We start from the raw sequence: 24,742 nt of genomic DNA on the forward strand, positions 1-24,742 counted from the left end.
GGTGGCGACTACAAGGTATAAGGGAAATTAAAAGATGCTTGCTCCTTTTTATGACAAACCTAGATATTGTATGAAAAAGCAAAGACATCATTTTGCTGATGAAAGTCCATATAGTCAAAGCTATGACTTGTAGTCATGTATGGATGTGAAAGGTGGACCATAAAGAAGGCTGAGCACCAGAGAATTGATGCTTTTGAATTGTAGTGCTAGAGAAGACCCTTGAAAGTCCCTTGGACAGCAAGGAGATCAAGCCAGTAAATCCTAAAGGAAATTACCCTGAATATACATTGGAAGGACTGATGCTGAAGCTGAAGCTCCAGTACTTTGGCCACCTGATGTGAAGAACTGACTCATTGGAAAAGACCCTGATGCTGGGAAAGATTGAAGGCAAAAGGAAAAGAGGGTGGCAGAGGATAGATAGTATCACTGACTCAATCTGGTGTTGGAGAAGACTCTTGAGAGTCCCTTGGACTGCAAGGAGATCCAACCAGTCCATAATAAAGGAAATCAGTCCTGGTTGTTCATTGGAGGGACTGATGTTGCAGCTGAAACTCCAATACTTTGGCCACCTGATGTGAAGAGCTGACTCATTGGAAAAGACCCTGATGCTGGGAAAGATTGAGGGCAGGAGGAGAAGAGGACGACAGAGGATGAGATGGTTGGATGGCATCATTGACTCAATGGACATGGGTTTGGGTAGACTTTGGGAGTTGGTGATGGACAGGGAGGCCTGGCATGCTGCATTTCATGGGGTTGCAAAGAGTTGGACATGACTGACTGACTGAACTGAACTGAACTGAACTGAACTGACTCAATGGACATGAGTTTGAGCAAACTCCAGGAGATGCTGAAGGGCAGGGAAGCCTGGCGTGCTGCAGTCCATGGGGTCACAAAGAGTTGGACATGACTTAACGACTGAATAACAACTACTAGGTATAAGTGGGAAGACAGATTTGATATAGATTTTGCCAGATGGAGGTTTGAATATGGAATATATAGCAGTATAGAATTTGAGAAGTGTAGTTTGGGGTAACTTAGAAGTGATGGACTGAAGGGTTAGCATAGTATGGGATTCATTTGCTGTGAGACAGAAGTGACAGCATCAGAGACCATAATATCTTTGATTGTTTTCCAGCATTAATCATTACCATCTGTCAGCTGCAGAGAGGCTTCATGGCACTGGGGAACAAGTATAGGATTTGGAATAATAAATATAATAGCTTCTGCTTATTATGCTGTTGCTTCTAAGCTGTTATTGGACTCAGTTTTTTACATGCATTATCTCATTTCCCTCCTCTGATGGAGGCACCATGATGAATCCATCTTACAGGCAAGGTAGTTAAGTAAATTCTACATGGTTGCACAACTAGAAAATGGCAGAGTTACTGAGCTCTAGTTTCAGACTCAAGTTTATTAAGTTATTTATTTGACTGCTCTGGCCCTTGGTTCCAGCATGCAGGATCTTTAGCTGTGGCTTTTGGGATCTAGTTCCCTGACCAGGAATCTAACCTAGGCCCCCTGCCTTGGTAGCATGGAGTCTTAGCCACTGGACCACTAGGGAAGTCCCCATACTCAAGTTTCTTTGTCTCCAGGGCCCACATCCCTAACTAGTATGCTGCTGTTTTGAGGAATCCAGAAAGTTCTTTCTCTAGGTAACAGGAAAAGGAATAGTCATATTGTAAGTAATAAAAGGAAGGCTTATATGTATTAGAGGGCTACCTAGGCGGCACTGGTGATAAAGAACCTGCCTGTCAACGCAGGAGTTGTAAGAGATGCAGATTCAATCCCTGGGTCAGGAAGATCCCCTGGAGGAGGAAATGGCAACCTTCTCCAGTACTCTTGCCTGGAGAATCCCATGACAGAGGAGCCTGGCAAGCTGCAGTCCATGGGGTCACAAAGAGCTGGACATGACTGAAGCGATTAAATACACACACACACATGCACACATATGTATTAGAAAAGCCAAAAAGAAAAAAAAAATGCTGAGGAATAAAGGGCTTGAATTTGTTGCCGTTGTCTTAGAATAGATACAGGTCTTCCAAGTATCCTACCCTGGCACTTCTAGCCACAACATGAGTAGCCATTTCATTCTCCATCCTGCTCACTCAAGGCATTCAGTCCCACCTGGCTCTGGGGAGACCCCTCCCAGGAGGGCTTAGTTATTGAAGGTAGAGAAGGACACCCTAAAGTAACTCCCTTCCACTTGGCCTTCTAATACTTTTCTCCAACTCTGTGATGTGGTCATGAGTGTGTACAGGTACATTGGGAAGAGTCTAGCTCAGTGGATGACGGCCTTTGATAACACAGCTTCTCTGGTCCTGAAAGTGAAAGTGAAGTCGCTCAGTCGTGTCCGACTCTTTGCGACCCCGTGGACTGTAGTCTACCACATTCCTCCATCCATGGGATTTTCCAGGCAAGGGTACTGGAGTGGGTTGCCATTTCCTTCTCCAGAGGATCTTCCCAACCCAGGGATCAAACCCAGGTCTCCTGCATTGTAGACAGATGCTTTACCATCTGAGCCACCAGGGAAGTCCCAGTCTCTGGTCCTACTCCTTTAAAAAAATTATTGAATAAACTTTATTTTTTAGAGAAGTTCTGGACTTAGAGAAAAATTCGAGCTGAAGGTCAGAGTTCCTGTATTATGCTCTCCTGCACTGCCCGCCTATGCCCCAGTTTCCCTTATTACTAACCTCTTGTGTTAATGTGGTACATTATAACAGTTGGTGAACCAGTATTGATATGTTATTATTAGCTCAAGTCTGAATTTTACATCAGGACTCACTCTTTGTTTTATAATTCTGATGGTTTTGATGAATGTAAAGTGACACATAGCTACTATTACAGCATCATATAGCATAGTTTCACCGCCTTAAAAATCCTTTGTGCTCCATCTTTTCATCACTCTTTCTTCCTCTTGAACTGTTAACCACTGTTTCTATAGTTTGGCTTTTAACAGAATGTAGTTAAAAGTTGGAACCATATAACATGTAGGCTTTCCAATCTGTCTTTTTAACTTAGCAATATACATTTTAAGGTCCCTCCATGTCTTTTTGTGGCTTGACAGTTCATTTCCTTTTATCACTGGTATTATTCAGTGTATCACAGCATATCTATTAACTATTGAAGGACATCTTTGTTGCACCAATTATTGGCAATTATGAATTAGGCTGCTACAAACATTTGAGTGCAAGTTTTTGTGTGGACATGTTTTCAACTCATTTGGATAAATACCAAGGAGCAAGACTGTTGGATTGTGTGGTAAGAGTAAGGAACTGCCCAACTGTCTTCCAAATTGTCTGTGTCATTTTGCATTCCCACCAGTAATGGGTGAGAGAGTTCCTGTTGCTCCACACCCTTGTCAGCATTTGGTGTTGTCAGTGTGTTGGATTTCGGTCCTTCTGATTGCTGTGTAGCTGAATTGCATTGTTGTTTTAATTTGCATTTCCCCAATGACATACAATGTGGAACATCTTTTTATATGCTTATTTGCCATCTGTATAGTTTCTCTGGTGAGATATCTAGATCTTTTGCCCATTTCTAAATTGTTTACTTTTGTTTTCTTATTGTTGAATTTTACAAGTTCTTTGTATATTTTGGATACTTGTCCTTTATCAGATATGTGTATTGCAAGTATTTTCTCCCAGTCTCTGGTTTGCCTTTTCTTTCTTTTAATGGTTCCACTTTTTAAAGATGCTTAGATTTCCATTTCTGGGTGAAGTAGTCTGGAATTGTTTCCAAGAAAGCACTGGCTTTAACTTTCTTTACTCTACCCTCTCTTTTTGCAGAGCTGTGTCCGCTTTGAGATTTCTAGTAGGCAGCTTGTGTTATAGTTCATATCCAATATTGTGGTCATTTTCTCCTTTGGAGAAGGAAAGTTTAGGAATCAAGTTTAATCGAACAAATGTTTGTTAGATTTCTGTTATATGTGCGGCACCCAGGAGGGTGCTGGGGTGATGATGGTAGGGGGAAGTTCCTTGTCCTTGGGGAGCTTACAGTTGAGTGGAAGAGACATAAGGAACCAACTGCAGCCTGTGTGGAAACGAAAATGGAAAGGGAAAGGGGAAAGTTCTAGTAGGCAGTTAAATATTTGGATCTGAAGGTTGAAACTTTAGGTCTGGAAATGGGATTTTTATCTCTTTTATAGGTAGTTTAAATGTAAATAGAGAATGGCAAGGAAGAGTGATATATTTCGATTAGTGTCTTTTAAAGCCATGAATTCAGCCGCATCATCATGAAAACTCAGAAGTCTTTATTTAGGTAGCAAGTAAGGGTGTTACACAAAAGAGTCAGGCACGACTTGGCAACTAAACAACAACAACAAGGGTGATACACAGATGGCTTTACATACGGCCAATCTGAACAAACTCCCAGCTCTAACAATGTATGGGCAGGCAGTTACTGTCTGCCCATACTTTTCAGATATAACTTTTAAGGTTATATCAAGGTATTCTTGACTCACCTTGATCAAAGGATGTGACTACTGATGTCATGTTGCTCACAGTTTTCAAGGAAGTCTATATGTTTTTGTATTATTTTATATTGGTGTTTAAATAATAAATAGGAAATCAGTACATAGATCAGTCCCTTAGGATTAACAAAGAATATGCTATCCATTCTTATGTCCAAAATATTTATATTTGAGGTTTGAATCTTTAGGTGGGGTTGATCCATGTGAAATGTCTAAATTATGAAATTTGTTGCTTCAGGTGTTGGTGATGGGTAATATCAGATACCACCATGGTTTCCAGGTTAGCATTAAGTAGGTGAGTCTGTGTTGAGCAAGAATGTTTGTACCTGTACATACATGTATACTGTGTGTGTGTGTGTGTGTGTGTGTGTGTGTGTGTGTGTGTGTGTGCATGCTCAGTCTTGTCTGACACTTTGCCACCCCATGGACTGTAGCCTACCAGGCTCCTCAGTCCATGGAGTTTTCCAGGCAAGAATATTGGAGTAAGTTGCCATTTCCTTCTCTAGGGGATCTTCCTGACCCAGGGGTTGAAACTATGTCTCCTATGTATCCTGCATTGGCAGGATTCTTTATCGCTGAGCCACCTGAGAAGCCCTACAAACATATACATAGTGAATACGGAGGAATATATAGCACATATAATAGTGCATTATGTATTATATTATGAAATAATTGTATATTACAGAATGAAAGCTTATAAAATTGATATAAATATAATTACAACATCTTTATATAGTATAAAAATTTTATGTACATATATTATATATGCTAGAATATATACAATACACATATATCCAGTTACAGCTCCCTCTCCTTGATCCTTCAGCTCAGTTGCTATTCAGTTCAGTTCAGTCGCTCAGTCATGTTCGACTCTTTGCGACCCCATGAATCGCAGCACGCCAGGCCTCCCTGTCCATCATCAACTCCTGGAGTTCACTCAAACTCACATCCATTGAGTCGGTGATGCCACCCAGCCATCTCATCCTCTGTCGTCCCCTTCTCCTCCTGCCCCCAATCCCTCCCAGCATCAGAGTCTTTCCCAATGAGTCAGCTCTTCACATGAGGTGGCCAAAGTACTGGAGTTTCAGCTTTAGCATCATTCCTTCCAAAGAACACCCAGGGCTGATCTCCTTGACTGGTTGGATCTCCTTGCAGTCCAAGGGACTCTCAAGAGTCTTCTCTAACACCACAGTTCCAAAGCATCAATTTTTCGGTGCTCAGCTTTCTTCACAGTCCAACTCTCACATCTATACATGACCACTGGAAAAACCATAGCCTTGACTAGCGGACCTTTGTTGGCAAAGTAATGTCTCTGCTTTTCAAGTTGCTATTACACTACCCCTTTTGGTTGCCTTAGCCACATGTTTGCATAAGTAGCACCTTTGTAAATAAGCTCTCCTCAGATCATCCTATTTTGAGAGTACTATTTCCTTGTGGGACATTTTCCTTGTGAGCTGATAGTTTGGGCCAGTTCCGTTCCTAGTGCTGAGTTTTCCCAAGAAAAGACAGAAGACGATCATATCTTCGTGTGAACTCAGTAATGCCATGTGCGCTGTTGCTCTTTTCAAGACCTTGTGATAAGTTAGAGACCAGCATGATTTTTCAAAGTTTTAGCACTGAGGGATTCTGGAAGATAACAGTTGTATGGGATCAGGGGCATGGTATTGGGCAGGAGAGGGAAACCTGCGAGAAATCAAGAATACTGTTTGCAACCTGGGGTCATTCTAGGAAAAGGAGGAACCACTGGGATGGTCTGAGCTGGGGGACTGGTCAGGGCAGTAGCCAAGGCATTTCCAGGCTTATTTTCTCTGTCTTGTCCTGCAGACCACTTGGGCAGACCAATTCACCGAGCCTCTGCTATGTGACATGAAGGCAGCCACTTCTGTTTCTGCATTTGATGCTGCTTGGAAGGTCTTTTTTTTGTTCTCGCATCTTCTTTCAAGAGAGCTGTCTTTAATCTGGGTCATTATGACAAACTTTCTTTTCCCAGATCTTTTTGAACAATGAATTCAATAAATCAAGAATCAGTCAAGCTTCTGCTGTCAGAGCTAGGAAAGCCTGCGCTGACTCTTCCATGCCACGGTTCTCAGTCTTGGCCAGTTAGCCGAACTACAGGAGGTACCTTCAGAAATCCCCATCAGGGCTGATCTGGTGCAGAAGCTCCAAGCCAGAGGTGACCCCAGGAATATGACCCCCAAATTCCCACCACTCCGAAAATTTGTGGAAATCTTAGGCATAGCTTTGGACTTGCCACAATTTGTAAGTAGAAAAAAAAAAAAAATCCCAGTTAGCATCTGGATCGTGTCCCCTCCTTTGACAGATAAGAAAACCGACACCCACAGAACAAGATCACATCCTTGGACACATGCCCCAGCTTGGACCAGAGACCAGGTCTCCCAGCTCCTATCTGCCTCCCCCAGGTGTCGCTGAGTTAACAAATTTTGAGGCGAGAGCTGGTGAAGAGGACGTCAGGCACATTCCAGTGTCAGCTTAGTTTACCCTGGTCGGTTGTGCAGAATCCACTCTCGAGTTTGCTCGCGAGAAGTGGGAAACTCCAGCTCCTCCCACTTCCGGTGCAGGTGTCTCCTCCTCGCAGAAGCCAAGCATGTGGTGGAACGCAGTGCAAAGACCATATAGTACAGATGGGTGGAAATGAGGGGGAAGCCGTCTCTCTTGCTTTCCTCCCCTCTTTTTTATTTATGTTGCTGCTGTCTAATAATTCTCCTTTCTAGCAACCTATCAAGCATGTTACCAAGCAAGGCAGCAGCACCTTTTTGGGAGAAAAAAAAACTCACCTTTGAATTAAATCCTTTGTATATATATGGCTTTTCAAAAAGGATAGTAGTTCACTGGCTAATGATATGTATTTGACCAGTGAATTTTACACTGTTAATGAGGTGGGTCAGAAGAGCCATTTAAAAAAATGCTTTAGTTATGAATATGATATGCATATTTTTGGAGATAAAAGAGCTTTATGTTGATAAATTGAAATGGGAAGAGCCTCGGCAGAAACACTGATAACCCTGAAAGAACTCCTGAATGTGGTATAAATGTTACTGCTGGTGACAGAAAATTAAGTGAGTTTGAAATAAAAATAATTAATTTTATTGCTTCCTGGTTAAAGAGACCGAGAGCACAGATGCTCCCTGACCACTGTGAGGTTTGTAATTTAGTTGTGACAGATTTCCATAAATGGGGTTTTAGAGCTGGATTTTATATATTAAAAATTGAGTGCCATGGATAAAAAGCCATTCCAGTTTCAATTACTTGGGCCTTTATGGTCCATGTGGTGAATATTTAACGGCCAGGAGTGGAGAGCTGTTTTCACAGGTACTATATATTCACTTAACTTGACTGGCTGGTTCTCTGGGGGATCTTTTTCTTCCAGTTGGAAATCTTATTGAGAGCACAGACTCTTTTGTTGTCCCCAAAGTCTGGTGTTTCCATGAATCGGTTATGGCAAAGGCATCTTTTGCTTGCCAGAAAAGAGGAGAGGGATATGGCACCTCTGGGTATTGGTGCTTTAGACTACATAGTGGACTCTTACTCTCTGAGTGTAGTTCTTCCAGGAATGTGTGTGCTGTTGGCTGTTGTCCATCTTGAAAATTTTTTTTTAATTAAAAAATATTCCAGTGCAAATAGTTTTAGAATTTTTGGATCATAAAAACACCTGTCAGCTCTCCATCCAAAGATATCTGCTTTTAATATTTTATTTATTTATTGGCTACACTGGGTCTTCATTTCTGTGTGTGGGCATTTTCTAATTGTGACAAGCAGGGGCTACTCTCTCATTGAGGTGGACAGGCTTCTCATTGCTGTGCCTTCTCTTGTTGCAGAACACGGCACTAGGCATGTGGGCTCAGTTGTTGCTGCGAGTGGGCTTTGTTGCTCTGAGGCATGTGAGATCTCCCTGGACCAAGGATCGAACCCGTGTCTTCTGCACTGGTAGGCAGATTCCTAACCACTGGACCAACAGGGAAGTCCCTGCTGTTGATATTTTTATGTATAATCATTCAAGATTCTTTTTTATGCTTAAAGATATCTGAATCTACACACATATATTTAAACACAAACATTGTACCATGTAATATACATACTTTTGACACATGCTTTTTGTGGACATACTTTGTTAATGCTATGATTTTTTTAATGCTTGCATTGCATTTCATTGTATGGACTGTCTGTAATTTATAAAATCAACATCTGGGTAAATGTTTGGGTTATTTTCAGTTTTTTATAAATTGTATATCCTTAGACCTGTATCTTTACAGATTTCCTTAGGACAGGAATTTCTGGAAAATTAGTGTGCAATCTTTCAAGGTTCTAAAACATTTTATTCTACTGCCCTCTACAAAATATTTTAATCTTTGCCAAGAGAAGTGGGAAGTCATTATAATTTACATTCCCTTAATTGCTTAGGTTTTTGTTTTCCCACTTGTATTTTTTCTGTGTTTACTAGAAGAGCAGCTCATACAGGTTGAGATGTTCATCTGTTTTGTTTCTTTTCTATCTTCCATTCCTGGAAGAGTGCTTGACACACAGAAGAAGGAGCTCAAATATTTGTTGGATGTTGAGTGAATTACCTTTCCTGTTCTTTGCTCATTTTTTCCCTAAAAGGTGCTCATCTTTTTATCATTGCTTTTGTAGAGCATTTTATATACTAAATTATCTCTTTCTCATTTGTAGGGCAGATATTTTTTCCCAGTTTGCTTTTTATATTTTTAAAAATTAATTTATTTTAATTGGAGGCTGATTACAATATGGTAGTGGTTTGACTTTGAGAATTTAAAGTTGTGCCTGTGGAAATAACCCAGGTCTCCTGCATTGCAGTTGGATTCTTTACCAGCTGAGCCACCAGGGAAGCCCAAGAATACCTGAATGGGTAGCCTATCCCTTCTCCAGTGGATCTTCCCAATCTAGGAATCTAACTGGGGTCTCCTGCATTGCAGGTGACTTCTTCACCAGCTGAGCTACATGGTAAGCCCAATATTTATTTTTACAGTGTCGATTGTATACATTTTTTTTTTTTAGTTTTACTCTTCCTATTCAGCTTGAGGAAAGACTTCTTAATTCCAGAATGATAAGATCATTCTAAATCAAGAATGATTGCAGCCTTGATTTTTAAAAAATTTTTTTCTAGTTACTTTTAGTGACTTCATTTCAAACCTTTAAGTAGTTAAATTGCCTGAACATGTTTTGACAAAAGGTAGAGATTTACCTGAAGATTTTTCTCTCTATCTATCATAATCTTTCCTTCCCCCATGGTTGTAAGACCTTTCAAGACAGGGAGCTGGAAGGAGGGAACTAACATTAAATTGGGGAGCTGTTTTCCAGATGTGTGATGTTTGCTGTATAGATTTCCTGACCTAGCTGTACAAGGTAGATGTGAGCTTCAGCTTGCAGATGAGGAGACGAGGCAGGAGGTAAGATGTTTGTAAATGTAGTAACGTGAGTTCACTTAATAAACTCAGGCTCTCGGCTCTGAGCCCCTACTCTTCCCGAAGCATTCAGCTGCCTCATCTGTGCTTCCTCCCTCAGTCTCTGTGTGTCACAGTACCCAAGTATTCTGCCCAGTAGTGGGGCCACAGTCACACAACAGTGCTATAGCTGACCTGCTAAGCCATTAAAAACTGAAATTCTCAAGAAGTTTAGAGAAAAGTAGTATTTTGGTGGAGGAAGCAAAGATGTATTTATAGCCTCCCTTTCTATCCCTAAAACCTGGCTGAGTCCTTCAAATATATTTTTCTTGGCTTCTAGACTTGATGTTGCCAAAGACAAGTGCAGTAATTGGCAGCAGAGAGTTTGAATTTTAAAGTACTTAACATGGAATGAAGGTTATCGTGTAGAAAATAAGGATAATGATTATTATTTCAGATGTGTAAAATGCATTCAAAGTCATAAATGTTTGGCAATTCTCAGATGGCAGACATTATTATTTTATTGTTAAAACACAATTTGCTCCATTGAGTTGAGTCCCAGCACTTAAGGTGATGCTATTAAAGAGCGATGTTTTGTTCAATAGTTGTGCTTTATGTGTATTTTTTTGTGCAACAGCAGTATTTGATCATAATGCTTTTTTCTAAACTGTGAGCTAAAGGTGAACAATCACTTGAGTATACTTTTAATGAAGCTTAGAATTTAAATTCTGCAGCAGTGTTAATCTGACAAGGCAACACCCTAACACCTAAAGCAATGAAAAGCAATCATACATTTTTAGAGGCTTGTATTCATGCATATTGGCACATGAATTTGCATTTTTATATTCATTTATCTTAATGATTGGGCGCAGTTAATTTGAGACATAAACTGGTACAAAAATAATTTTGGCTTTATAAGAATAAAATATGTTATCAGTTCACTTCAGTTCAGTTGCTCAGTCGTGTCCTACCCTTTGCAACCCCATGAATCGCAGCACGCCAGGCCTCCCTGTCCATCACCAACTCCCGGAGTTCACTCAAACTCATGTGCATCGAGTTGGTGATGCCATCCAGCCATCTCATCCTCTGTCATCCCCTTCTCCTCCTGCCCCCAATCCCTCCCAGCATCAGAGTCTTTTCCAATGAGTCAAACTCTTCGCATGAGGTGGCCAAAGTATTGGAGTTTCAGCTTTAGCATCAGTCCTTCCAATGAACACCCAGGACTGGTCTCCTTTAAAATGAACTGGTTAGATCTCCTTGCAGTCCAAGGGACTCTCAAGAGTCTTCTCCAACACCACAGTTCAAAAGCATCAATTCTTCAGCGCTCAGCTTTCTTCACAGTCCAACTCTTACATCTATACATGACCACAGGAAAAATCATAGCCTTGACTAGATGGACCTTTGTTGGCAAAGTAATGTCTCTGCTTTTCAATATGCCATCTAGGTTGGTCATAACTTTCCTTCCAAGGAGAAAATGTCTTTTAATTTCATGGCTGCAATCACCATCTGCAGTGATTTTGGAGCCCCCCCCAAAAAAAGTCTGACACTGTTTCCACTCTTTCCCCATCTCTTTGCCATGAAGTGATGGGACCAGATGCCATGATCTTCGTTTTCTGAATGTTGAGCTTTAAGCCAACTTTTTCACTCTCCTTTTCACTTTCATCAACAGGCTTTTTAGTTCCTCTTCACTTATAAGTATCTTATTTTTGTAATTATAAATAATATATCATAAATATAAAATAAATCATATATAATGGATATTAGAAAACAAATACTACATCAATATCTATATTATATATTGTATAATATCTATATATCTATAATATACTTATATATATAATATATATATAATCTTGGTATAAACAACCAATTCCAAAAAAACATAAATACAAAGAAAAAAATGATAAACTGACTTCATCAAAATTAAAATATATACTTTTAGAAAGATGCTGTCAAGAAAATGGAAAACTATTCATGCAAGGAGAAAATATTTGCAAAAAATGACACCATATCATCTTTTAATTCTAAAATATAATTATTATTGATAGTCTACCTGACATAATTTATAATTATTAACATAAATTTAGAATGTTAAATTTGTAACATTTAAAAATGTTAAATAAATTATAAAAAATTTAAAAATTATAAAAATAATTATTACTACTCTTGAGAGTAACAATCATTGCCACAAAACCTCCAACACAGTTGGTACACTCCTATAATCTCAGGGGAATCCACTTCATCTTTAAGATTTTTTAAAAATATTTTTAAAGTATGGCAAAACCAATATAATTGTAAAGTAATTAGCCACCAATTAAAATAAATAAATTTAAATTAAAAAAACAAAAAAAACATTTATTGGGGTATGGTTAATTTACAATGTTGTGCAAGTTACTGCTGCACAGCAAACTGAATCAGTTATGCATATAATATATCCACTCTTTTTTAAATTATTTTCCCGTATAGGTCATTACAGAGCTTCCCTGGTGGCTCAGAGGTTAAAGCATCTGCCTCCAATCCGGGAGACCTGGGTTTGATGCCTGGGTCAGGAAGATCCCCTGGAGAAGCAAATGGTAACCCACTCCAGTATTCTTGCCTGGAGAATCCCATGGACGGAGAAGCCTGGTAGGCTACATACAGTCCATGGGGTCGCAAAGAGTTGGACATGACTGAGCGACTTTACTATTCACTATAGGTCATTACAGAATATTGGGTAGAATTTCCTGTACTATACAGTAGGTCTTTACTGATTTTCATATTTTATATATGGTAGTGTGCATCTGTCAATCCTTCTTTAAGATTGATAACAACAGTGTTACAGACCTGGGACAGAGAGACGTCTGAACAGACACTAAGTGATTTATGTAAATGCATGTTTATGAGCACACAACATTTTTGCACTGATGAACCAGGTAGCATACGGGATTCATCCTCAGACATTTTGTATCAGTTCGCTTATCTTTTTTATCAGTTTTGTTTTGCAACCTTTATTTATTTTCATTACTTTCTTCTGGATGCTTTCCATATCTCTTAAACATCTCCCTCTAAACTTTGTTGGTATTCCGCTGATAATAGTCTAAATTCAATGAGAAGAGAAACGTTCCACATTCAAAGGGGGAAAAAAAAGCAATTTCTTGGGATGCGATTGGCACCTGAGCAAAATACTGGATCATTTCTTCAGAAGTGTGAAGGTAAACAAGTCACTTAATAACTCCGGGTAGAAAGCTCAGCTCGCCATTAAGCAGGCCGTGCGTGTGAAGTGGGAGATAAGGGCACTACCTAGAGCGTAAATCTCAAGATGTGTCAATGATGGGAGTTAAACGGAGTGGAGCGATGCTGTTTATCCATATAGTAAAGGAGGCAGCAGGGTGAATACAGGACTGTTTAGAGCTCCTGAGCAGTTTATGAGTTTTTCTACAACAGGAGGTAAGGCAGGTAGTTAAAATTACTGAGGTATATCCTAACCAATTATGGAATCCTCGAGTGAGAAGCTCTGATCAGTTGCATTTGGAAGAAGAGCTGACAATTAAACTGTCAGGCCAGGCAAACAAAAGACAGAAGCTTAGAGCTACATCAGTCAAGAGTATAATACTCACACCAACCAGCTTTGAAAGAACGTTGTCCTAATATAAAATATCTGAATATAAAATGTCTCTCTCAGCACAGAGAACAGACCCAATAGAATCTCCTCACTTGAAAGCTAATGAATATTTTAAAAGCTAGAGTAGGACATGGAGAATGGTCAGTGGTGACTTGAACATAAGTTGAAATATGGTAAGGAGGGCTCAGGGAAGCCAAGGTCTAGAGAAACAGCAGCTGCATATATTAAGAGTGCCAATGATGTTTCCTTGAAGTGTAATATGTCATCAGGCTTCCCAGGTGGCACTAGTGGTAAAGAACCCCCCTGCCATGCAGGAGGCATAAGAGATGTGGGTTTGATCCCTGGGTCAGGAAGATCCCCTGGAGGAGGGCATCGCAACCCACTCCAGTATTCTTGCCTAGAGAATCCCATGGACAGAGGAGCCTGGTGGGCTACAGTCCATGAGATTGCAAAGAGATGGACATGATTGGAGCAACTTAGCATGCAGCATGCATCAGGGGTCCTTTTCAAGCTGCTTCTTGCAAGATTTCATCCAGCATAGAGGAGAGGAGTAGTCCTTTCTACCTGGACTTTAAATTCTATGAAGAATACGTTGATCAACCTTCTCTAAATGCATGATCAATTTTTTCTTTTCAATCTTCTAGAGCTGTCACTCTTGTTTTTCCTGTCTCTGACGTGTGCATTTTGCCTGACTACACTGAGACTCTCCTTGAATTACAATGGCAAAGATGTTTAAATCCTCAACAAATGTCATTTGAGCACGTGGGTCAGTTTTCCATGGATTATTTATAATAGCTTACATTTTGGAACAAGTGCTGCAAGCTTAAGGAGATTTATGGTGCACTTGACCTCTGAAGAGCTCTCATTTTATGAAGTCTCCAGGTCCCCGAGATGCCTGAAGATAATATTACAGTGTTCGTAGTTTCAGCCAAAGAGGTTTATAATCTAGCCTGGAGTAGCCGTAAGTTCTGGATCTCAGAGCTAATTACTCCACTCCCAGGAAAGACCCTTGGAAACTCATTCTGCTGCACTAGGAAACCAGCGATGGTTGTGACTTTCGTTGGCTGTTGTCCTATTTTTCCAGTGACATCAAGGATACTGGGGGCAGATGGCCAAACACATTCTGAAAAAGTGTACGAGAAACAAGCAGTCATTTTATTTCATGGTGTTTCATTACTGTGTACAGCTTGAAATTATATCTGTAGCTTTTGTATTAGCTCAGAGAATTACTATCACCTTGCAATTGAACAGGTTTGTGGTGGTATTGTTTTATAGATTCCCTTACATATCTCTTAGTAGGTACCCTAGCAATGACATTCTTTTTATAAAAAAATTATTTATTTATGGCTGTGCTGGGTCTTCTTACTATGCTTGAGCTCTCTTTAGTTGCGAGGAACTCTTCATTGCACAGCGTGATTCTCATGGCTCCCAGGCTCTAGAGCGCAGGCTGAGTTGTGGTACATGGGTTGAGCAGTCCTGTGGCATGTGGGATCTTCCTGGACCAGAGATGAAACCCATGTCTCCTGCATCAGTCGGTGGATTCTTAGCCTCTGGACCATGAGGGAAGTCCTCAATGGAATTCTTATTTGAAAAATAATCTCAATTGCAGTCTGGAGATTAATGTGTATTGGATTTATTTATTGATTTTTACTATATATGGACCCTGTTTTGTCTACTTTTTAAGTAATAAATCTAAATGCAATTGTTTGAAGTTCCTTCTCTCACTGTAGGCATAACTTTTAAGTTTCCTAATATTTGCATCTATAAAATCAATAATTTTCACCATTTCTTCAGTTTACCTGGCTGCTAGTAGTCTATCTCTGTGTGTGTTGCATGAAGGCTTTCTGGCCTCATGTCTGACTTGGGGTTGACAAAGAACAGGAGTTTGGTAACCACAGCAGAGTGGGTTTATGGAAAATTCTGGACATTGTGATAGGCAGGACCTATTTCATTTTATTCTTGTTTACATTCCAGAGACTGCAGTTGGGTATTTTTCTTAAAAATGAAGTTGTTGTTGTTCAGTCACTCAGTTGTGTCTAAATCTTTGCAACCCCATGGACTGCAGCACTCCAGGCTTCCCTGTCCTTCACCATCTCCTGAAGCTTGCTCAAACTCATGTCTGTTTGAGTTGGTGAACCATTTTGTCCTCTGTCGTCCCCTTCTCTGCCTGCATTCAATCTTTCCCACCATCATGGTCTTTTCCAAGGAGTCAGTTCTTCGCATCAGGTGGCCAGAGTATTGGAGCTTCAGCTTCAGCTTCAGCATCAGTCCTTCCAATGAATATTCAGGACTGATTTCCTTTAGGATTGACTGGTTTGATTTCCTTGCAGTCCAAGGGACTCTCCAGAGTCTTCTCCAACACCACAGTTCAAAGGTATCAATTCTTCGGTGCTCAGCTTTCTCTATAGTCCAACTCTCACATCCATACATGACCACTGGAAAAACCATAGCTTTGATTAGACTGGCTTTTGTCGGCAAAGTAATGTCTCTGCTTTTTAACATGCTGTCTAGGTTGGTCATAGCTTTTCTTCCAAGGAGCAAGCGTCTTTCACTTTCATGGCTGCAGTCACCATCTGTAGTGATTTTGGAGCCCAAGAAAATAAAGTCAGCCACTGTTTCCACTGTTCCCCCATCTATTTGCCATTAAGTGATGGGACTGGATGCCATAATCTTTGTTTTTTGAATGCTGAGTTTTAAGCCAACTTTTCACTCTCCTCTTTCACTTTTATCCAGAGGCTCTTCAGTTTCTCTTCATTTTCTGCCATAAGGGTGGTGTCATCTGCATATCTGAGATTATTGATATTTCTCCTGGCAATCTTGATTCCAGCTTGTGCTTCATCCAACCTGGCATTTCACATGCTGTACTATGCATAGAAGTTAAATAAACAGGGTGACAATATACAGCCTTGAAGTACTCCTTTCCCAATTTGAAACCAGTCTGTTGTTCCATGTCTAGTTCTAACTGCTGCTTCTTGACCTGCATACAAGTTTCTAGGAGGCAGGTGAGATGGTCTGGTATTCCCATCTCTTTAAGTATTTTCCACAGTTTGTTGTGTTCTACACAGTCAAAGGCTTTGATGTAGTCAATAAAACAGAAGTAGATATTTTTCTGGAACTCTCTTGCTTTTTCTGTGATCCAGCAGATGTTGGCAATATGGTCTCTGGTCTCATCTGGAAATACCTTCACAAACTTACCCGGAAATATTGTTTAACCTGAACACCCCATGGCCAGTGAGGTTAACACAGAAAATTAGCCATCACATCTTTTTGATGGTCTAAAGAATGGATGTGGGATATTCATTTTTTGGGGTGGGGTTGCATTTACCAGTCTAAGAATCATGTTGATGTATGTTATCCATCACTTGCTTTCTGACTGTAATATAACTTGTTTCAGAATGAAAATACATACTTGTGAGGGTTAATATTTATTGACTATTAAACATTTTACTGCAAAAAAAAATAAAGTAGTGTTTTGATTTCAGCTTAATTTTTTAGAGGAAGTTTTCTTTTGTAAGCCTCTCTTGGTGCTGAATTTTCATTGCCTGGTAATTGGCAATGGTAACTACAGTAGCTGTGAAAGAAGAGAGGCGAAAAACAAAGGAGAAAAGGAAAGATATAAGCATCTGAATGCAGAGTTCCAAAGAATAGCAAGAAGAGATAAGAAAGCCTTCTTCAGCGATCAATGCAAAGAAATAGAGGAAAAGAACAGAATGGGAAAGACTAGAGATCTCTTCAAGAATATTAGAGATACCAAGGGAACATTTCATGTACAGATGGGCTTGATAAAGGACAGAAATGGTATGGACCTAACAGAAGCAGAAGATATTAAAAAGAGGTGGCAAGAATACACAGAAGAACTGTACAAAAAAGATCTTCATGACCCAGATAATCACGATGGTGTGATCACTCATCTAGAGCCAGACATCCTGGAATGTGAAGTCAAGTGGGCCTTAGAAAGCATCACTACAAACAGCTAGTGGAGGTCATGGAATTCCAGTTGAGCTATTTCAAATCCTGAAAGATGATGCTGTGAAAGTGCTGCACTTAATATGCCAGCAAATTTGGAAAACTCAGCAGTGGCCACAGGACTGGAAAAGGTCAGTTTTCATTCCAATCCCAAAGAAAGGCAATGCCAAAGAATGCTCAAACTACCGCACAATTGTACTCATCTCACACGCTAGCAAAGTAATGCGCAAAATTCTCCAGGCCAGGCTTCAGCAATACGTGAACCGTGAACTTCCTGATGTTCAAGCTGGTTTTAGAAAAGGCAGAGGAACCAGAGATCAAATTGCCAACATCTGCTGGATCATGGAAAAAGCAAGAGAGTTCCAGAAAAACATCTATTTCTGCTTTATTGATTATGCCAAAGCCTTTGACTGTGTGGATCACAAGGAACTGTGGAAAATTCTGAGAGAGATGGGAATACCAGACCACCTGACCTGTCTCTTGAGAAATCTGTATGCAGGTCAGGAAGCAACAGTTAGAACTGGACATGGAACAACAGACTGGTTCCAAATAGGAAATGGAGTACGTCAAGGCTGTATATTGTCACCCTGCTTATTTAACTTATATGCAGAGTACATCATGAGAAACGCTGGACTGGAAGAAACACAAGCTGGAATCAAGATTGCTGGGAGAAATATCAATAAGTTCAGATATGCAGATGACACCACCCTTATGGCAGAAAGTGAAGAGGAGCTAAAAAGCCTCTTGATGAAAGTGATAGAGGAGAGTGAAAAAGTTGGCTTAAAGCTCAACATTCAGAAAACGAAGATCATGGCATCCGGTCTCATCACTTCATGGGAAATAGATGGGGTAACAGTATCAGACTTTATTTTTTGGGGCTCCAGAATCACTGCAGATGGTGACTGCACCCATGAAATTAAAAGACACTTACTCCTTGGAAGAAAAGTTATGACCAACCTAGATAGCATATTCAAAAGCAGAGACATTACTTTGCCGACTAAGGTCCATCTAGTCAAGGCTATGGTTTTTCCAGTAGTCATGTATGGATGTGAGAGTTGGACTGTGAAGAAAGCTGAGCGCCGGAGAATTGATGCTTTTGAACTGTGATGTTGGAGAAGACTCTTGAGAGTCCCTTGGACTGCAAGGAGATCCAACCAATCCATTCTGAAGGAGATCAACCCTGGTATTTCTTTAGAAGGACTGATGCTAAAGCTGAAACTCCAGTACTTTGGCCAGCTCATGCGATGAGTTGACTCATAGGAAAAGACTCTGATGTTGGGAGGGATTGCGGCAGGAGGAGAAGGGGGCGACCAAGGATGAGATGGCTGGATGGCATCACTAACTCGATGGACATAAGTCTGCGTGAACTCCGGAAGTTGGTGATGGATAGGGAGGCCTGGCGTGCTGCGATTCATGGGGTTGCAAAGAGTCGGACATGACTGAGCAACTGAACTGAACTGAAGTGAACTGCTAGTTATTTCAGGTAGATCATAATGAAAACCTTCTTCAGGCTAAAAATTTGATCTAAACTGTGTACACCTGGCATGTAGAGAAGTAAGGTGCAGAATACTTACTCAGTTAAACAGGTCACTGTAGATAGCTAGTGTGAATAATGGAGTATAGTGCTGAGGGAGAGAGGGGAAAGGATTGAAGTGTCCCTGGGATCAAGAAAGGGGCAGTAAATGCAAAGTAATCTTAGTGTAAGGCCATGCTTTAAATCTCTCAGACTCTTCACTTCAGCAGGTCTGTCTGTCTGCAGATCTAGGTCAGCCATGTCCTAGGAAGTAAGAGATTTTTAGACCAGGATGGATTTCTTTAAAAGTGTTGCCCTCCTCCGTGCTGGTGACCCACTCTGGCTCTCCAAGTATTTTGTCTTACTCCTGAAGCCCATGGGAACTGTCACCATCGCCTTCCTGCCTGTTTCTGATTTCATGTGCCTTTGCTATTTCACACCCATTGCCCTGGGCTGTTGCCCAACTTCATTTTGCTTACTTGGGCTCTGACTTATTTCCTCTGGGAGGCACAAGTGTGCACATGTGCATGCCCATTAGGGCCACTTATTGACTATTCGATAACTACCCAATTTAATCTGAACAACCAGTTTTTCATATTTCCTGGTACCCTGTTTTGTGCCTTTCAGGCACCCCAAGATTCCAGTGCAGAGATGTCAGTGGTGAGCAGTTTCCTGTAGTTATGACATCTCTCCCAGGCCAATGTCCTTTCCAAGTTCTTGCATTATTTGCAAGACTTGTGTCGGAAACATCTCCCTCTCCTTCCTAATTGGACCTAGTTCCTTCTCTGTCAATAGTCTACAACTTCACTCTTAACCACTGGACATCTGAGTAAAGTGAGACACTCCAAATCACATGTTGTTTGCCTTCTGGTGACAAGCCAGGTAGTTCCTATCCTGTCCGACAAGAAGCAGCTGTAGGGAAAGCTTCTCTGATCAAAGCTAAGTGCACACGTCTTACTAAAACCCTAGTGGGCCGTGCTTTATAATACCATGGTTTGATGGTAAGTACAAATAATAAAAGAAAATATTGTATGTACTCGTTAAAAATGTGGGGTAGCTCACTTTTAACTAGTGATAATGAAGTGTCAGCTGAACACCAAGTGCTAATACCTGATTGAACTGGAATGCCTCCAGCTGTGTCCATGATATCCTGGCTACAATTAAAAAAAGAGATGAGAATTTCCCCAAACAGTGCTAGAACTCCATATTAGGAATGCTTTGTTGAGATATATGTGATAATATTCCTGGAATGGTATAAGTTACACCTTGGTTTGATATGTTAATACTGAAATGTGCATGACTGTTAATTTTGATAATGTTTTCTGAGGTATGAATGGTATGGGGGTTTACCTTTTTCCTACCAATCATTTCTTGGTATAGTTAATTTTTAAGTGATTAGAAGATTCCATTGTGGTTGGATTAGATAATTATGAAAAAAGATTATAGTACTATATCCTAAAGGAAATCAACCCTGAATATTCATTGGAAGGACTCATACTGAAGCTGAAGCTCCAATACTTTGGCCTCCTGATGCAAAGAATTGACTCACTGGAAAAGACCCTGATGCTGGGAAAGATTGAAGGCAGGAGGAGAAGGGGGAGACAGAGGATGAGATGGTGGGATTGCATCACCAACTCAATGGACGTGAGTTTGAGCAAACTCTGGGAGACAGTGGAGGACAGAGGAGCCTGGAGTGCTGCAGCCTATGGGATTGCAAAGAGTTGGAGACGACTGAGTGACTGAACGTCAGCAACTGTAGGGTAGAGGCTGAGATATGGAGGGTGGGAATGTCTTCCTTGTTAGTATAGTGGTAAGTGTGCCTGCTTGTCAGCTAGGAGCCCAGGGTTTAATTTCCCCAATGGTAAGGCTGAATTCCTAATTTCTAATATAACATTGTAAACAAACTCTACTTCAGTGAGGAAAAAATATGGAGGATGGGGATCAGAACTGCTGGAGTGTGAAATGTAGCCCTACCACTTTTTGGTTGTGTGATTTGAAGCCTTAGTGTCCCCTTCTGTAAAATTGGGATAATAACAAAACCTTCCTTCTCCAGCTGTCATGAAGATTAAATCAGACAGTGCATCATTGCTGGAATGACCTCAGTAGAACTGTACCTCCCAAACTGGGTTATTCTGGTATATCTAAATATGACCTGAGGTAAATAAACCAGAAAATTCTGCATTGGACATTTAAATCTGGGATGACTTTGCGAATGGTATTAATGCCCCCCATTGAAGTCCATTCCCCATGGCTCAGACGGTGAAGCATCTGCCTACAATGCAGGAGACCCGGGTTCAATCCCTGGGTTGGGAAGATCTCCTGGAGAAGGAAATGGCAACCCACTCTGGTACTCTTGCCTGGAAAATCCCATGAATGGTGGAACCTGGTAGGCTACAGTCCATGGGGTTGCAAAGAGTCAGACATAACTGAGTGACTTCACTAAGAGTCAATTAGTTCTTTAGACTCTTGACTCCACTGTTTTTGCTTGTGTTGCCTTCTTAAGACCTAGCATAGTACTTGAAAGTGAAAACTGCACAGTTGTGTCCTACTCTTTGTGACCCGCCAGGCTCCTCTGTCCCTGGGTATTCTCAAGGCAAGAATATTGGAGTGGGTAGCCATTCCATTCTCCAGGGAGTCTTCCAAAACGAGGGACTGAGTCCAGGTCTCCCACATTGCAGGCGGATTCTTTACCATCTGAGCCACCAGGGAAGCCCTGTAGCATAGAACTGAGCCTGTGTGAAAGTGTGAATGATTCAGTTATGTCTGACTCTTTGTGACCCCATGAACTGTTATAGCCCTCTAGGCTCCTCTGTCCATGGAATTCTCCTGGTAAGACTACTGAAATGGGTAGCCATTCCCTTCTCCAGGGGGTCTTCCCAACCCTTACAGGCAGATTCTCATCTCATCTACCAAGGAAGCCGACTTGGCCTGTAGCCGTGGGAAAAAAAAAAAAACAAAACCCAAAACTAGTCCTTCTGTCTCTAGTTTTGTCTTCTTAATCTTCCTATACTTTCTTTTTTTTTTTTTAATTTTTATTTTTACTTTATTTTGCTTTACAATACTGTATTGGTTTTGCTATATATTGACATGAATTAGCCATGGGTGTACATGAGTTCCCAGTCCTGAACCCCCCTCCCACCTCCCACCCCATATCATCTCTCTGGATCATCCCTGTGCACTAGCCCCAAGCATCCTGTATCCTGTATCGAACATAGACTGGTGATTTGTTTCTTACCTGATAGTATACATGTTTCAATGCCATTCTCCCAAATCATCCCACCCACTCCCTCTCCCACAGAGTCTAAAAGTCCGTTCTATACATCTGTGTCTCTTTTGCTGTCTTGCATAGAGGGTTATCATTACCATCTTTCTAAATTCCATATATATGTGTTAGTATACTGTATTGGTGTTTTTCTTTTTGGCTTACTTCACTCTGTATAGTCGGCTCCAGTTTCATCCATCTCATTAGAACTGATTCAAATGTATTCTTTTCAATGGCTGAGTAATACTCCATTGTGTATATGTACCACAGATTTCTTATCCATTCGTCTGCTGATAGACATCTAGGTTGTTTCCATGTCCTGGCTATTATAAACAGTGCTGCGATGAACATTGGGGTACACGTGTCTCTTTGAATTCTGGTTTCCTCGGTGTGTATGCCCAGCAGTGGGATTGCTGGGTCATAAGGCAGTTCTATTTCCAGTTTTTTAAGGAATCTCCACAGTGTTCTCCATAGTGGCTGTACTAGTTTGCATTCCCACCAACAGTGTAAGAGGGTTCCCTTTTCTCCACACCCTCTCCAGCATTTATTGCTTCTAGTCTTTTGGATCGCAGCCATTCTGACTGGTGTGAAATGGTACCTCATTAACAAATTGAAAAATAAAAGCCATATGGTTATCTCAATAGATGCAGAGAAGGCCTTTGACAAAATTCAACATCCATTTATGATAAAAACTCTCCAGAAAGCAGGAATAGAAGGAACATACCTCAACATAATAAAAGCAAACATTATCCTCAATGGTGAAAAATTGAAAGCATTTCCCCTAAAGTCAGGAACAAGACAAGGGTGCCCACTTTCACCGCTACTATTCAACATAGTTCTGGAAGATTTGGCCACGGCAATTAGAGCAGAAAAAGAAATAAAAGGAATCCAAATTGGAAAAGAAGTAAAACTCTCACTGTTTGCAGACGACATGATCCTCTACATAGAAAACCCTAAAGACTACACCAGAAAATTACTAGAGCTAATCAATGAATACAGTAAAGTTGCAGGATATACAATCAACACACAGAAATCTCTTGCATTCCTATACACTAATAATGAGAAAGTAGAAAAAGAAATTAAGGAAACAATTCCATTCACCATTGCAACGAAAAGAACAAAATACTTAGGAATATACCTACCTAAAGAAACTAAAGACCTATATATAGAAAATTATAAAACACTGATGAAAGAAATCAAAGAGGATACTGATAGATGGAGAAATATACCATGTTCATGGATTGGAAGAATCAATATAGTGCAAATGAGTGTACTACCCAAAGCAATCTACAGATTCAATGCAATCCCTATGAAGCTACCAACGGTATTTTTCACAGAGCTAGAACAAATAATTTCACAGTTTGTATGGAAATACAAAAACCCTCGAATAGCCAAAGCAATCTTGAGAAAGAATAATGGAACTGGAGGAATCAACCTGCCTGACTTCAGGCTCTACTACAAAGCCACAGTCATCAAGACAGTATGGTACTGGCACAAAGAGAGAAATATAGATCAATGGAACAAAAGAGAAAGCCCAGAGACAAATCCACACACCTATGGACACCTTATCTTCGACAAAGGAGGCAAGAATATACAATGGATTAAAGATAATCTCTTTAACACGTGGTGCTGGGAAAACTGGTCAACCACTTGTAAAAGAATGAAACTAGATCACTTTCTAACACCATACACAAAAATAAACTCAAAATGGATTAAAGATCTAAATGTAAGACCAGAAACTATAAAACTCCTAGAGGAGAACATAGGCAAAACACTCTCTGACATAAATCACAGCAGGATCCTCTATGACCCACCTCCCAGAATACTGGAAATAAAAGCAAAAATAAACAAATGGGATCTAATTAAAATTAAAATCTTCTGCACAACAAAGGAAACTATAAGGTGAAAAGACAGCCTTCAGAATGGAAGAAAATAATAGCAAATGAAGCAACTGACAAATAACTAATCTCAAAAATATATAAGCAACTTATGCAGCTCAATTCCAGAAAAATAAATGACCCAATCAAAAAATGGGCCAAAGAACTAAATAGACATTTCTCCAAAGAAGACATATGGATGGCTAACAAACACATGAAAATATGCTCAACATCACTCATTTATCAGAGAAATGCAAATCAAAACCACAATGAGGTACCATTCCTATACTTTCTTACTAGAGTTTTCTTCCAAAATGTGACCCAAACCTGTTTATTGCTTCTTACAGCAGTCAAGAGAGAGTCTGTCTCTTTACTAGGAGCCCCAACTGTTGGGATGATCTTGATCTAGAACTTCCAGGGCTTAGTCTGCTGGTGAAGCTGGAAGGGGAGGATCAAGGATGTTAGCCAGGGACCTGGCAGGAAATGGATGGCTTATCAATGGATCATTTGTGGTGGTATAGAGCAGGGTGTAGGGAAGCCAGCAAGGGATGACACAGTACCCCTGGCTGCTGTCCTTGTCCGTATGCCTGCAGAGCAAGGAGAGGGCACTTTTTGGAAGCTGGGAGCACCTCCTGATA

Source organism: Capricornis sumatraensis, chromosome 23, assembly GCF_032405125.1.
Source record: "Capricornis sumatraensis isolate serow.1 chromosome 23, serow.2, whole genome shotgun sequence".
NCBI classification, from domain to species: domain Eukaryota; kingdom Metazoa; phylum Chordata; class Mammalia; order Artiodactyla; family Bovidae; genus Capricornis; species Capricornis sumatraensis.